Here is a 14,732-nt window from a genome sequence, read left to right on the forward strand (position 1 = left end):
AGGCAGGTAATTTATCCGAGATTTCCCAACCAGCAGTTGGCGCGTCCAGGACCGGAACCACGTGCTGTGGAGTCCAGCTTCCCTGGGGTTCTTTCTGCACACTGCCCGCCCCCCCCCCCACCCCGGCCCCTGCCTGGCCCTACGCCGCACCCTGCGCGCTCTGACCGCCACGCCTCCCCTGCCTGCACCCAGCACGTCTCTCTGACCCTTCTGCACACCGTCTCTGGCCTGTGACTGAGCCTCTGCCCCACTGTCACTTCGCTTGAATGGAGAAATCACCATTTTTCTATAAATTTTTTAAAATTTATTCGTTTATTTCTGAGTGAGAGAGAGAGAGAGAGCACGAGCGAGTGAGGGGCATAGAGACAGGGAGAGAGAATGCTGAGCCTGGAGTGGACTCGAGCTCACCCAACACAGGGCTCGAACTCGTGAGCAGTGAGATCACAGCCTGAGCCGAAGGCAGATGCTCAGCCGACTGAGCTACCCAGGTGCCCTGAAAAATCACGGTCACGGTGGTGCTCCACAGCAGCCTCTCGGTCCCCTCTGGACTTCCGTCCATGCTGTTGCATCAGGAACCCTGACTAAAGCAACCTCTATCCTCGAAGGAGTCCCCTCTTCCAGGAAGCCTTCCAGAAAAGATTGCAACTGCAGAGGGCTTGAAAACCAACATCCCCGAGGCAGAGGAGAGCTGGGTGAGGGAGTGCCAGCAGCCAGGGTTTGGAGCTATCAAGGCCCACACTGCCCACCCTTCCCAAGTGAGTGAGAAGGCAGGTTCCCAAATCCTGTCTCCGGACCAGGTAGGCACTTCGTGGGTGGGTGGAGGTGAGCCCAGCCCAACCCTGTCCGGCGTGCGCCCTGAGGGAAGGCCTCAAGGGCAGACCTGAGTAGGCTTCCGGCACTTGGACTCAGGCCCCGCAGGTGGGGAGGGAGCACGGAGAGCTGGTTCCAACCCGCCTGAGAAGGAGGGATTGGGCGGGGGGCTGGCACTGGGGGTACAGACAGGCGTTCCCGGACAAGACGGGCAGGCGGGCGGAGGGGTTCTCGGCTACTGCAAAGGCTGCCCTGGACTTCAGGAACAGGTCTGTGAGGAGACACAACCAGAGCGTGAAAGCTCCGACTGGCGTGTAGGCCACCAAAGGCAGGTGTGTGGAAAGGTGGCTGTGACGTCGGGGGAGGTCACACACAAGGAAGTAGGCTGAAGGCGCCGCAGTCAGTGCGGGTGTGAGGGCCAAGGTGGATGCTGGGAGGGGTTACAGGCCGATGAGCAGCCCCGGGTGGGGCGGCAGTCCAGGCAGGTGGGCGAGGAGGTGTGGCCGCCCAGTGGGTACTGGTAGGGCCCCAGAGAGCTGCTCTGGGGTTCGTCCCACGGGACACGCAGGGACACGCTGCCCCCTGGCGGGGGCACAGAACATGGTGGCCCCCTCTAAAGAGTACCCAGCTCTCCTTCCCAGCCTCGCCACTTCCACACCCCCAGGCCCACCTTTCGGGGCTCCCCAGGCAGGAGCCAGGGCTGCCTGAATGCCCAGCCCAGGCCACTTCCTCCAGGAAGCCCTCCCGCCGCCAAGCTCCCACTGCCCCTTCCTGACAGCTGCCCTGAAACACCAAACCTGTTTAAATCCTCCCCCTTTAAGACTGAGACTTAGGGCAATTGGCTAACCTCCCTGTCTCGGTCCCCCCGTCTACCATCTGGTCACACAGAGTGGCGGAGTTTCTGTCTCTCACCTGCCTGGCACAGGTGAACCCCCCAAAATATGTTGTTCTTCATAGTATCATTCAAGCATGACACAATGAGCCCCGGCCCTGTGCCAGGTTCTGTCAGGGGGCTAGAGATGTGGGGTTTTGCCAGGAGGATGAGGCCTCAGCCCTCACACACACGGCATCGTAACAGCAGGTGTAAGGACTGAGAAATGCGTCAGATGGTGGAAAGCGCTTGGCAGGGAATTGAAACCAGCTGATGTGCAGGCTTCTGCTTCTGCTCCAGATGAAGTAACAGGGACCAGATTCACATGCTCTTGCCCGAAACAGCAAAAAAAAAAAAAAAAAAAAAAAAAAAAAAAGAAATAAATATATGTGAAAAATAGCACCCAAAACACAGAGCATCACACAGCAAAGGATAATGATCCTTGAGAGATGGGACACGAGTGAGAAAGACTACAACCATCCCTGCTCCCCTGCTTGGAGAGGGTTTCCAGGGTTCAGGGTAGGCAGTGGGGACCCAGGCAGAGCCCCGAGGTCTCCCTCAGTTGAGGGCATGGAGTGAGGAGTCCCGGGAGGACAAGACGACCAGAGTTCACAGGGCAGAGTCCTGGAGAGGAAATAGCTGTGCAGAGAGGGAGAGATCCCCCAGAGATGCACAGAGGGTCAGCCTCCTGGCTTCAGCTGGCTGCAGGCTGGTACAAGAATTAGAAGGAAAACGCCCACCCAACTTAGAGGAAGAACCGTCCAGAAGGAGGCAAGCCCATAGATGGTGGGAATAGTGTCTGTGTCTGACAGCCAGAGTTGGGAACCTCCTAATTTAAGGGGCATCAGTTAAAGTAGAAAGAAGGGTTTTGCTTCAGTAGCAGAGAAAAATCAACCTTAGACTACATATAGTTGTGGTCCTGCCCAGCAAAGCTTAAAGACAAAACCCAAAAGGGTCACACAAGCTCCAAGTAACTTAACTGCATCCCAGAAACAAACATAAGGACATTTACAGAAATATAAAACTATCCAGCACCCGAAAAGGTAGAATACACAGTGTTTGACATGCAACCAAAAATAATTAGGCATGAAAAGAGGCAAGAAATTATAACCCATAATGAGGGAGAAAATCAATCAAAACTAACTCAGATGTGACAAAGATTTTAGAATTGGTAGGCGAGAACGTCCTTTACGCTCCCCGTGACCATATTCCACATGTTCGAGATGCTGGAGGGAAGCCTGAATATGTTAAGGACAGATATGGACGATTTTTTGAAAGCCTCAAATGGAACTTCTGGAAATGAAAATTACAATGTCTGAGATAAAGAATACGTTGAATGGGATTAATAGAATCTTGCACAAGAAACAAATTGTGAGCTTGAAGTCATAGCAATAAAGCCCATCCAAATGAAACACCAAGAGAAAAGTGACTGAAAAGGAAAATGAACTAATTGTCACTGAGCCACTGGGCAACTCCACAAAGGTGAGCTACCGGTGGAGTTGGAGTCTCAGAAGACAGGAGGTGGAAACAGGAAAGAAAATACATTTTAAGAAAATGGCCAGGTTTTTTTTTTTTTTTTACACATGTAATGAAAAACATAAGCCCACAGTTCCCAAAGCTCAACAAAACTTAAACACAAGAAACATGAAGAAAACTACATTAAAGCTGGTACATCATTCTCAAAATGCTAAAGAACGGTTAAAAAGAGAATAGTGTAAAAGTATCCAGGGGAGCCAAAACAATCTTGGAAAAGAAAACCAAAGCTGGAGGCATCACAATCCCGGGCTTCAAGCTGTGTTACAAAGTTGTAAGCATCAAGACAGGATGGTACTGGCACAAAAACAGATTAATGGAACAGAAGAGAGAACCCAGAAATGGACCCACAAACGTACGGCCAACTACTCTTCGACAAAGCAGGAAAGAACATCCAATGGAATCAAGACAGTCTCTTCAGCATGTGGTGCTGGGAAAACTGGACAGCGACATGCAGAAGAATGAACCTGGACCACTTTCTTGCACCAGACACAAAAAGAAACTCAAAATGGATGAAAGACCTAAACGTAAGACAGGAAGCCATCACAATCCTCGAGGAGAAAGCAGGCAACAACCTCTTCGACCTCAGTCACAGCAACTTCTTACTCAATACATCTCCAGAGGCAAGGGAAACAAAAGCAAAAATGAACTATTGGGACCTCCTCAAAATAAAAAGCTTCTGCACAGCGAAGGAAACAATCAGCAAAACTAAAATGCAACTGACAGAATGGGAGAAGATATTTGCAAATGACATATCAGATAAATGGTTAGGATCCAAAATCTACAAAGAACTTATCAAACTCAACACCCAAAAACCAAATAACCCAGTGAAGAAATGGGCAGAAGACACGAACACACTTCTCCAGAAGACATCCAGATGGCCAACAGACACATGAAAAGATGCTCAACATCACTCATCATCAGGGAAATACAAATCGAAACCACAATGAGATAGCACCTCACACCTGTCAGAATGGCTAACATTCACAACTCAGGCAACAACAGATGTTGGCGAGGATGCGGAGAAAGAGGATCTCTTTTGCATTGTTGGTGGAAATGCAAGCTGGTGCAGCCACTCTGGAAAACAGTATGGAGGGTCCTCAAAAAACTAAAAATAGAACTACCCGACGACCCAGCAATTGCACTACTAGGCATTTATCCAAGGGATACAGGTGTGCCGTTTCGAAGGGACGCATGCACCCCCATGTTTATAGCAGCACTATAGACAATAGCCAAAGTATGGAAAGGGCCCAAATGTCCATCGACGGATGAATGGATAAAGAAAATGTGGTGTATATATATACAACGGAGTATTACTCGGTGATCAAAAAGAATGAAATCTTGCCGTTTGCAACTACGTGGATGGAACTGGAGGGTATTATGCTAGTGAAATTAGTCAGAGAAACACAAAAATCATATGACTTCACTCATATGAGGACTTAAGGAGACAAAACAGATGAACATAAGGGAAGGGGAGCAAAAATAACATAAAAACAGGGAGGGGGACAAAACAGAAGAGACTCATAAATATGGAGAACAAACTGAGGGTTACTGGAGGTGTTGTGGGTGGGGGATGGGCCAAACAGGTAAGGGGCATTAAGGAGGGCACTTGTTGGGATGAGCACTGGGTGTTATACATAGGGCATGAATTTCTGGAATCTACTCTTGAAAGCATTGTTACACTATATGCTAACTTGGATGTAAATAAATAAATAAATCTTATTTTTAAAAAGGTATCCAGGGGAAATTTTTTATATACAGGAGCAAAGAAAAGGATGTTTTGTTGATGTCCTGTTGGGTGAACACAGTGTGTGCAGGAAGACAGTGGCGCAAGATCTTTACAGTACTGAAAACAAAACCTGCCAACCTTCATTCTTTACTGTCGATAATGTCATTGGGAACAAAGATGAAATGAGGACTTTTTCAGACATAAGGAGCTGGAAGAATTACTTACCAGCAAATCTATACTAGAAGAACTGTTAAAGGACATCCTCTGAGCAGCAGGAAGGTGGCACCGGATGGAAACCTGAACACACACACGCACACATGCACGCACATGCACACGGACACACACGTGCACACACACACACACACACACACACACACACACACTATTGATAATAATAAAGAGCACCCGAGATGGTAGCTTCATGAGTAATAATAAGAAATGTTTTTCTTATTATTTAAATCTCTTTAAAAGACAATTAGCTATTTATTATTTTTTTTGTAGGCTCCACATCCAATGTGGGGCTTGAACTCAAGACGCTGATATGAACAGTCACGTGCTCTACTGACTGAGCCAACCAGACACCGTGAGAATCAGCTGTTTAAAGCAAAAACAACAACAGTGTATTGTGGGGCTTGTATCATATGAAAAAGTAAAATATATGACCACAAAAGCACAAAGTCTGGGACGAAAAAGTGAAAATACAGTGTAACAGGGCTCTTTTACTACATAGAGACGGTATCATATCATTGACAGGAGACATTGCCAAGTTAAAAACATGCTGTATAAATCCCAAAGCAGTCACTAAAATAGTTGCACCTAATAAAGCAACAAAGGAGGGGTGCCTGGGTGGCTCAGTCGGTTAAGCGTGCGACTTCGGCTTGGGTCATGATCTTGCGGTTCGTGGGTTTGGGCCTCGCATCGGGCTCTGTGCTGACAGCTCAGAGCCTGGAGCCTGCTTTGGATTCTGTGTCTCCCTCTCTCTGCCCCTTCACCGCTCATGCTCTGTCTCTGTCTTTCTCTCAAAAATAAATAAACATTAAAAAAATTTTTTAAAGCAACAAAGGAGACAGATTGAATGAGGGTTTTATTGTTTGTTTGTTTGTTTGTTTACTTTTGAGAGAGAGATTGTGACCTGAGCTGAAGTCAGACACTTAACCGACTGAGCTACCCAGGCTCCCCGGAATGAGTTTTGTTTTTTTTTTTTAAGACAGAAAGTAGGAAAAGTGGGGAAAACAATAGACAAGACAAATAAAAGATAAATAGCATGATGATAGATTAAACCCAACCACATCAATAATCACACTAAATGTAAATGGCCTAAACATCCCAATTAAAAAGCAGAGGTTGCCAGATTGGGTAAAATAGCAAGATTCAACTTGGTGCTACCTATGTAAACGCACTTCACAGACACAAATCGGGGAAAGTAAAAGGGTGGGGAGAGTTATCCTATGCTGACGCTCATCAAAAGAAAGAAAACCCACAGTGAGAGTATCACCAGGGATAAATAGGTTCATTTTGCGATAACAAACTGATAACATCATCAAAACGACATAACAACCCTAAATGTGCATGAACCTAATGACAGATGATAAAAGTCCATGAAGCAAAAACTGATGGGGAAATGGGCAAATCCACAATTATACACAGAGTTCCACTCTCTTCTCCCAATATTAGATTCCACAAATGGGCACAAAATAATTAGGGACATAGAAGACTTGAAAAACACTGCCACCTAACTTGGCCTAATTAATATTTATAGGAGAGTCTTTCATTTTCTGGGCCCAGGTCTCAACATATATAAAATAATTCAAGTCATTAAAAGAATGCTCTCTGACCACACTACAATTATATTAAAAATCACTAACAGAAAGCTATCTGGAAAATTCGCAAATATTTGCAAACCAAATAATCTGCTTCTTAATTTCCCATGTATTGAAGAAAAAACAAAATGAAAATTAAAAATTATTTTACACTATGGGGCACCTGGGTGGCTCAGTCAGTTGGTCAACCGACTCTTGATTTTGGCTCAGGTCATGATCCCAGGGTCATGGGATCAAGCCCCACATTGGGCTCCATGCTGAGCATGGATCCTGCATGGAATTCTCTTTTCCTCTGACCCTTCACCCAGCTTGTGCTCGCTCTCTTTCTCTCAAAATAAGAAAATAAACTTAAAAAGTTATTTTTCCACAAAAGAGAACATGAAAATGCAACTTAAAAAGTTATTTTGAACAAAATGGAAATGAAAAGACAACATGTAAAAAAAAAAAACCTGTGGAATGCAGTTAAAGCAGTACTTAGGGAAATGTATACCACTACGCATGTATTTTAGAGAAGACATGATTCATTGACCTTAGCGTCCATCATGAGAACAGATGAAACCCAAAGTAGACAGAAAGAGAAATAATAAAGGTCACATTAGAAATCAGTGAAATAGAGGGGCGTCTGGGTGGCGCAGTCGGTTGAGCGTCCGACTTCGGCCAGGTCACGATCTCGCGGTCCGTGAGTTCGAGCCTTGCGTCAGGCTCTGGGCTGATGGCTCGGAGCCTGGAGCCTGTTTCCGATTCTGTGTCTCCCTCTGTCTCTGCCCCTCCCCCGTTCATGCTCTGTCTCTCTCTGTCCCAAAAATAAATAAAAAAACGTTGAAAAAAGAAAAAAGAAATCAATGAAATAGAAAAATAGAGAAAAATAATGAAACCAAAAGCTGTTTCTTTAAGAAAATCAGTAAAATCCATAACTCTCTTACAGATGGATCTGGAGTTAAAGAGAAATGAAACAGGAATTGATATCAGGAATGAGAGGGGCTACACCACTATGGGTCTAACACATGTTAATATAAAAACAGGAAATATTATTAATAACTTCACACCAACAAATTCGACACATTAGATGAAATGGAAAAATTCACTGAATATTAAAAACTGCCAGAGCTCATTCTACAAGAGATAGGGAGCCTGAGTATATCTATTAAACAATTTGAACTTATAGTTAAAAACCTTCCCACAAAGAAAACATCACACCCAGAGGACTTCACTGAGAAATTCTACAAAACATTTAGGGAAGGGGGAGCCTTGCTGCCTCAGTCAGCGGAGCGTGTGACTCCTGATCTCAGGGTGGTGAGTTCGAGCCCCACATTGGGTGTAGAGATTCCTAAAAACAAACAAAGAAACAAACAAACAAAAAGAAAAACAAACAAACATTTGGGGAGGAAACAAAACCCATTTCACAAAAATGCTACCAGAAAAGGGAAGAGAAGGAAACACCTCCCAACTCATTCCATGAAACCGGCAAGTATGAAAAGGGATAACATATGGTGATCAGGTGGGGTTGAGCCCAGAGACGCAGATTGACATTTGAAAATCCGTTAGTGTAATTTACCATATTCACTGAAAGAAAAGCCGTAAGATTATCCCGATAGATACAGAAAAAGCAATGGACAGAATCTAATACCTGTTCCCGATGGAAAAAAACTCTCAGCAAACTAACCCTGGAAAAGGCTTCTCCGGTCTGAAGAAACATTACTGTTGACCTCACACTTAATTATTAAAGACTAACGCTAAAGCTCGCTCTAAAATCGGAACAAGGCGGTGGGTTTGCTCTTTCCATTCTGCTATTCTACGTTGTACCTGGAGGTTCGAGCCAGTACGGATTGGAAAGAAATAAGTAAAATGGCCTTGATTTGTAAATGACATGATCGTCTATGTAGAAAATTCTATGTAATCTGCAAGAAAAAAGCCACTAGAACTAATATTCGCGCACTTTCCGAGGCGCAAGATCAACGTAGGCGTGTGCTGAACAGAGCTCCCCACACGGGTGACACGACCACTTTGGAAAACGGTTTAGCAAGCGTTTTCAGAGGTAAGCACACATCACGTCTAGTCTTGTGATCTGGTCATGCTACTCCCAGGTGTTTACCCGACAGAGAAGAAGGCGCGTGTCCGTACAAAGACTGGTGCACGGATGTGACAGCCCCAAACCGGAAACCACACAGATGTCCCACAAGTGAGTGGGCACCCGGACTGCCCCACACCCACAGGACGGGACCTAGTCAACAGTAGAATGAAACAGGTGTCTCAAGGGAAAGAAACGTTAGAAGTAAAGAGTGCACGTTGCATGATGGCATCTGTGTAACATTCTAGAACAGCCAGTGGCTCTGCGGGGACAGGGCAGGATCCGGGGACGGGGGAGGCGTGGGGACGTCTGGGGGTGATTGATGATGCTGTCTGGACTGTGGTCTTGGATGTAAATGTGCCAAAACGTATCCAATTGTACACTTTCGATAGTGCACATTATTGGTTCCGTTATGCTTCAGCAAAGGCGCTGTTTTAAAAGACAACCCAGGTTGACGTGCTGGAAGGACAGAGGAGAGCCCTCCACAGAGCGGTCGGGTCAGGACACGGCCGAGGGGACAGGCCTGCGGCACACGGACGCCGCATCAGTGTTTGTTGAGTGAGTACATGAATGCCCGACTCGGGGATGTAAATCGTTCTAGACGTCTTAACACGCGCGCAACCTCTTTGGTTTTGCTTTCCCTCCTGCCACTGCTCTCTCAACTTGAGAACACACTGGAGCTTTCCCTCAACAGAGCACAGGGCTGGCCTCCTTCCTGCATCTGTTCTGGAACCACTGTTTGGCCAGACCGGGACCCACTTACTCCTTCCTCTTCGAGGGACACCGGGGGTGCTACCTGTGACTCTCAGCCACAGACGGCGTACGGGGGGCGGCCCCACGCACATCCTTCTGAGAGGTGAGCTCGGAGGAGCAGCCCCTGGTCTAAGCCTTGACCTGGGAGCCCCTTCCCGGGGTTGGCTGTCCCCACAGAAGGGTCACCGGGTGTGGGCGTGTGACACCAGTCCTGCTTCACGGCGGGCTCTCCCAGGACGGGGCGAGAACTCCTGGGGCTGACCAACACTCCTGCTGAGAACCAGCCTCAGGCCCCTGCGTATGTGCACCCCTGGTCCCTGAGGGGATCCCCCGCCCCTGCCCCCGGCCTGGGCAGGCCAGGCCATCCTGAGCAGGGCCGACCGGTGGACAAGCCTCCCTCGTGGCGAAGCCCAGCTCACACTGTCATTGGCCCCGGGGTGTTCCTTCTCAGGCTTCTCTGTAGCTCTCCCCAAGGGTCGTGGTCTGGAGCGGGAGGCAGGAGCTGGGGACGGTGCTGGCATTCACGGCCCCCTCCCGCCTACCACACACGACGTCCCCTGGAGGGATGGCCATCGCGCCAGCCCGCCCGGGGCCCCTGTGTGGCCGGTGGGCGACGGGGCTCTGGCCCTCTGGCTGCTGAGTGGGGGTATCCACAGCCCAACTTGGCTCGGGCGGGGAGGGGCCGCTTGCAGAGGCCTTCTCCTCTGCCAACCCAGGTGGAGACCCTCGACCAGAAGGGTGTCGGGGAGACTTCTGGCCTGGTGTCAGGGTGCCTGGGCCACGCCCCAGTGGGCATGGCAGATGGTAACGTCTCGGTGCTGGGCCGGACAGTGGCACGCATGAACCCCGGCAGCCACACCCCGCACTCACCCAGCCTGGGAGGGGTGTGCATCCGTGCTGTCCCATCACGCCAGGGGCCAGGTTCCATCCACACCCTCCCACTGCCCAAGCTGCCCCAGCGCCCTCTTTGGGCTGTGAGCGAGGGCACCAGGCTCAGGGTGGCCCTCCTCTGCAGCCGCGCCACCCCTCCTGCGGCCCTCAACGGGGCCCCCCTCCCCTCCCCTCCCCCAGCAGGCCCACTGCCGGCCCCTCCCTGTGCTGGACTCCAAGTCATGCCTGGTTTGGTCTATGCACAAGCTGGGAGGAGTCCAAGGGCAAGGTTAGAGGCCTCGGGCCTGCGGGGCACCCCTCTCTTCCTCCCTCGCACCTGGAAGGGTAACACCCCTGCCTGGGGCTCCCTTGGGCTTTCTGCTTCCCGACCCGCCTCTGCAGCCGGTCCCTGCGTCGAAGCCGGAGTGCGCACGTCCTCCCTGCCGGGGCCCTGACCCACGGGGCCATCAGCACTGGCAGTGGCCCCAGGACACGGACCTTCCACACGGGCTCCTGGCACGAGGCGGCTCAGCTCTGAGGAGTTGGGGGTTGACCTTGTGGCTGGGAAGTGGCATCATGGGCACTCAGGCTCCCCGGGCACAGCGCAGGTGGAAGCAGAAAGGGAAGAAGGGAAACTGATCGGGGCCACGTGGGGCCGGGTCTCTGTGGCCACTGGGTGGCGCAAGGCTGGACTCGCGGAGGTCCCCGTTTGCTGAGGAGTAGCGTTTACAACCTGTAAACTGCTTGCAAACTGTCCCTCAGGAGGGACACCCGAGACTTGAGAAGGACATGGGGCCAAGGCCGCTGGGTCCTCTAGCCCAGGGCCATCAAGCCCTCGCCCGTCACATCTGTGCCCGGTCATCCCTCCGCCTCCAGAACCACGAGGAGGTGCGACCCTAACACGGCACCCCCCTCCCCCCCGGGGCGAGGAAGCCCGGGTCTCTGCGGCTGCCCTGACAGGAGCCCGAGAAGCCTCATGGCAGCGTATCTCGATCGGCACACAGGTGCGTGACGGTGCGGCCACGGGGACCGGGTGTGCGGAGCCGGCCCGAGCGCCTGGAGTGGAGGAGGCTGGCTGCCCACCGGCAACTACAGCGCCACCCGCCTCGGGACCTGCCGCTCGGGACCTGGGGTCCTGGCCGTGCCCGAGACGGGCCAGTGAGTCGGATCAAGTCCTGAGGGGCCCCGGGCGGCCCACACGTGGGTGTCTCTGAAGTGGCGGACTGCAGGCGTCTTCTGCAAACAAGAAGCGACCGGTTACGTGCAGGGCGCCAAGAGACGAAGCAGACGGGCAGCTTCCAAAGCACCTGCTCGGGGCATCTGCAGGCAGATGGTGTCTGGTGGGCCGTTCTCAGACACGACCAGTCACAGTGACGCTCCAGAGCCCTTGATGGAGGGGCAGGTCGGGTCCCCTAAAGGAAGAGCTCGTAACGCAGTTGCTGGCACGTGTCCCCAAGTGCATACGGGGCACTGTGACTGCTCTCAGACCTCTGGGGTTTACTGGATAATGGCCCTGGGATGATGCCAATACCATCACCTGAAAGCCATTACAGTGGCGGCGGGGGGCAGTAGAGGTGGCACTGGCCGAGTCCGTGAGCCCGAGGGCTCTGCAGACTCTGCCTTCAGGGCCTTCTGTAGTCCCCGGAACGTAGGGAGGGGGCGTTTCTATGTAACCAGTGGCCCGGCCATTGCGGAAGCCCCCAGGCCGGCCGCTCCCTGCCCAGCCCAGACCAGCACGGTTGTGCGACACCCGCAGAGATCGGTTCCGGCGTCAGACCCTTGGGAGCTGCCAGGGGGCGGATCCCTTCTGTGTTCACACAGCTTGCCGGATGCTGCCAGGACAGGTGACCACCACGTATCCTGTGGCGAGGCCGATCGTAGCTGAGAGTACGGAGAAAACCACATGTGGTTCCGTCACCTGATCCACGGCTAACCTGCATATGCTTTTCTGTCCTCAGCGAAGAAGAAAATCGTAACAGCCAGTTTTCGCACAACGCAGAGGCCAGCACGCTCCCACGGTGCACCTTGACGGCACCACCCCCGTCTTAGTCTGGCCCTGAAGAGGACACTGCCCGGCCGGGCGGCCGGCCGGCCGAACTTGGGCAAGTACCCTGCATGCCCTGGTAAGACCCGTGGTGACCACAGGGTGGGAAAGGCCAGGAGCTTCCAGGAAAACCTTCGGGAGCCGACGGTCTAGGAGATGCCGGCACGTCCTGTCTGAAGTAAGGGAATTCGCCGCGCCCGACAGCACCTGCTTCTGCGAGGCCCAGTGCTCGGTGACACTCTAGACTGGGGGTGCGGCACGCACCAGCACACGCAGTCTTCTCTAGCCGCTTTCCTGGGCATCGGGCAGCGTCGGCAAGAGAAGTCCCTGCAGCTCATCCAGGCAGGACACAGGCCACTCGCCACTTGGGTGGACGGCCCGTCGGGCCCACATTGCCGGTGGCAGGTGCCCACAGGAGAAAGCCCTCCAGCCCAGACTCCTAGCGCCCTAGGGCAAGGCCACTTCCTCCTGATCAAAATCAGTTATGCACTCGAGGGGGCGCCTGGCGGGCTCAGCCGGTGGAGCGTCCGCCTTCGGCTCAGGTCATGATCTCGCGGTTTGTGAGTTCCAGCCCCGCGTCGGGCTCTGTGCTGACCGCTCGGGGCCTGGAGCCTGCCTCGGAGTCTGTGTCTCCCTCTCTCTCGGCCCCTCCCCAACTCACTCTGTCTCTCAAAAATAAACATTGAAAAAAATTAATTATCCACTTGAAAAGCGGCCCTGAGCTGGGGCCGAAGTCTGGTCCCATCTCCCCAGTGGCCGTGTGACCCAAGTGCCCCCTGAGGACCAAGTGCGTGCAGTGTTCCGTCCCGAAGGAAAACTAGTAGGGACTGGCCCAGGAACAGCTGGAAGTCAGTGGAACAGACGGGAAGTGCCGGCCGCCCTTGCTCTCAGCCCACCGGGGCTTTACCGGGGAGGGGGCGGGGGGGGGTGGGTTCCTGCTGGCTGTTGGGATACGAGAACGTGCAGACACGGTTGTGGGCAAAGGCACACACGTACGGTGCCTCAGCGGGCCGAACCCAGCCCACGCACCGGGCCTGGCCCGGCTTCGCACAAGGTATCGTCCAGAGGGGCGGGAGGCTGGCCAGACTCCTGAAGCCCAAGACGGGAAACTTGAGGACGAGGTCCGGGGAGAAGCACGGAGGGAGGGTGTTGTGTCCCACGGACACACCTGCCTGGATCTGGGGGTGTCCCCGCACGCCTGGGACTCAGGCCTCCCTGCCACCCCAGTGCTATCCCCCCGAGCCCAGGCAGAGAGACTGCGTGTGGACCAGTCACGAGGACTCCCCGGCTCTCGGGAAGCCCAACCACAAATCCTCAAGGACCAAAGCTACCCGTCAGCGGGTCGGAGAATGGGGATGCGTGGGCCACCTGGTGGCAGCCTGACAACACGAAGTTGCAGTCACGGTGGGGACACCACGACCGGCAGAGGGTACGGCGGTGCCGTCCTGACTGCCCCGGAGCCACAGCCACCTCCAAAGGAGGGACTCCTCCGACCTCCGGCTTGAGCTGGGAGCTCAGGGCTGAGGTGCAAACTCTGTCCGTGTGCTGCTGTTCCACCAAAAGCCAGAACCCAGGGTTGGGGGGGCGGGGGCAGCCTCACTGCCCAGGGAATCTCAGCTCTTCCAGCTTGAAGGTCCTGGCATCCAAGGAAGGGCCTGGCCCACCGGGCGACTCAGTCCCCCTCCTGTAGGCCGGGAGCCCAGGGGCTCCATCGGGTCCTCAGACCACTGAACCAGCAGGTAGAGAAGACGCTGTTTTACTAGTGGGGGATGGGTGCCAACCACCAGGGGAAAATGGGGTAGGTGCTCATTGGGAGTTGAACCGTATGCCCCCCCCCACTTTTTTCCCCTTTACTTTTTATTTTTGAGAGAGAGAGAGGGAGGGAGGGAGAGAACACGCGCAAGCACGGGTGGAGGAGGGGCAGAGAGGGAGACACAGCATCCGAAGCAGGCTCCAGGCCCCGAGCTGTCAGCACAGAGCCCGACGCGGGGCTTGAACCCACGAACTGTGAGATCGTGACCTGAGCCGAAGTCGGACGCTCCACCGACTGAGCCACCCAGGCCCCACTATCCCCCCCAAATTCTTATGTTGAAGTTCGAACCCCAGCGTCTCAGAACAGAATTCTATCTGCAGGTGGGGCCTTTACAGAGGAGACTGCGATGAGGTCAATCCATGTGACTTATATCCTTCCAGGCAGGGAACACAAGGACACAGACACGTGCAGGAAGGAGGCA

The 14,732-nt window shown here is 52.7% G+C and overlaps 2 long non-coding RNA genes across 3 annotated transcripts; one reads left to right on the forward strand and one right to left on the reverse strand.

Moving 5' to 3' along the window:
* Positions 1–291: 291 nt before the first annotated feature.
* LOC122479155 lies at positions 292–12,419 on the reverse strand. 2 transcript variants are annotated; one of them, XR_006296243.1, is made up of 2 exons: positions 10,953–12,419; positions 292–1,081 (listed from the first exon to the last, which is right to left on the reverse strand). It is a non-coding gene; the product is annotated as an uncharacterized LOC122479155 (long non-coding RNA). The 2 variants fall into 2 exon arrangements; XR_006296242.1 differs by lacking the exon at positions 10,953–12,419 and adding an exon at positions 10,792–10,946.
* LOC122479156 lies at positions 9,281–12,512 on the forward strand. Its single transcript, XR_006296244.1, has 3 exons — positions 9,281–9,389; positions 9,526–9,687; positions 12,413–12,512. It is a non-coding gene; the product is annotated as an uncharacterized LOC122479156 (long non-coding RNA).
* The last annotated feature ends 2,220 nt before the right edge of the window (positions 12,513–14,732 follow it).

This window comes from Prionailurus bengalensis, chromosome B1 (assembly GCF_016509475.1).
Source record: "Prionailurus bengalensis isolate Pbe53 chromosome B1, Fcat_Pben_1.1_paternal_pri, whole genome shotgun sequence".
Classification (NCBI taxonomy): Eukaryota; Metazoa; Chordata; class Mammalia; order Carnivora; family Felidae; genus Prionailurus; species Prionailurus bengalensis.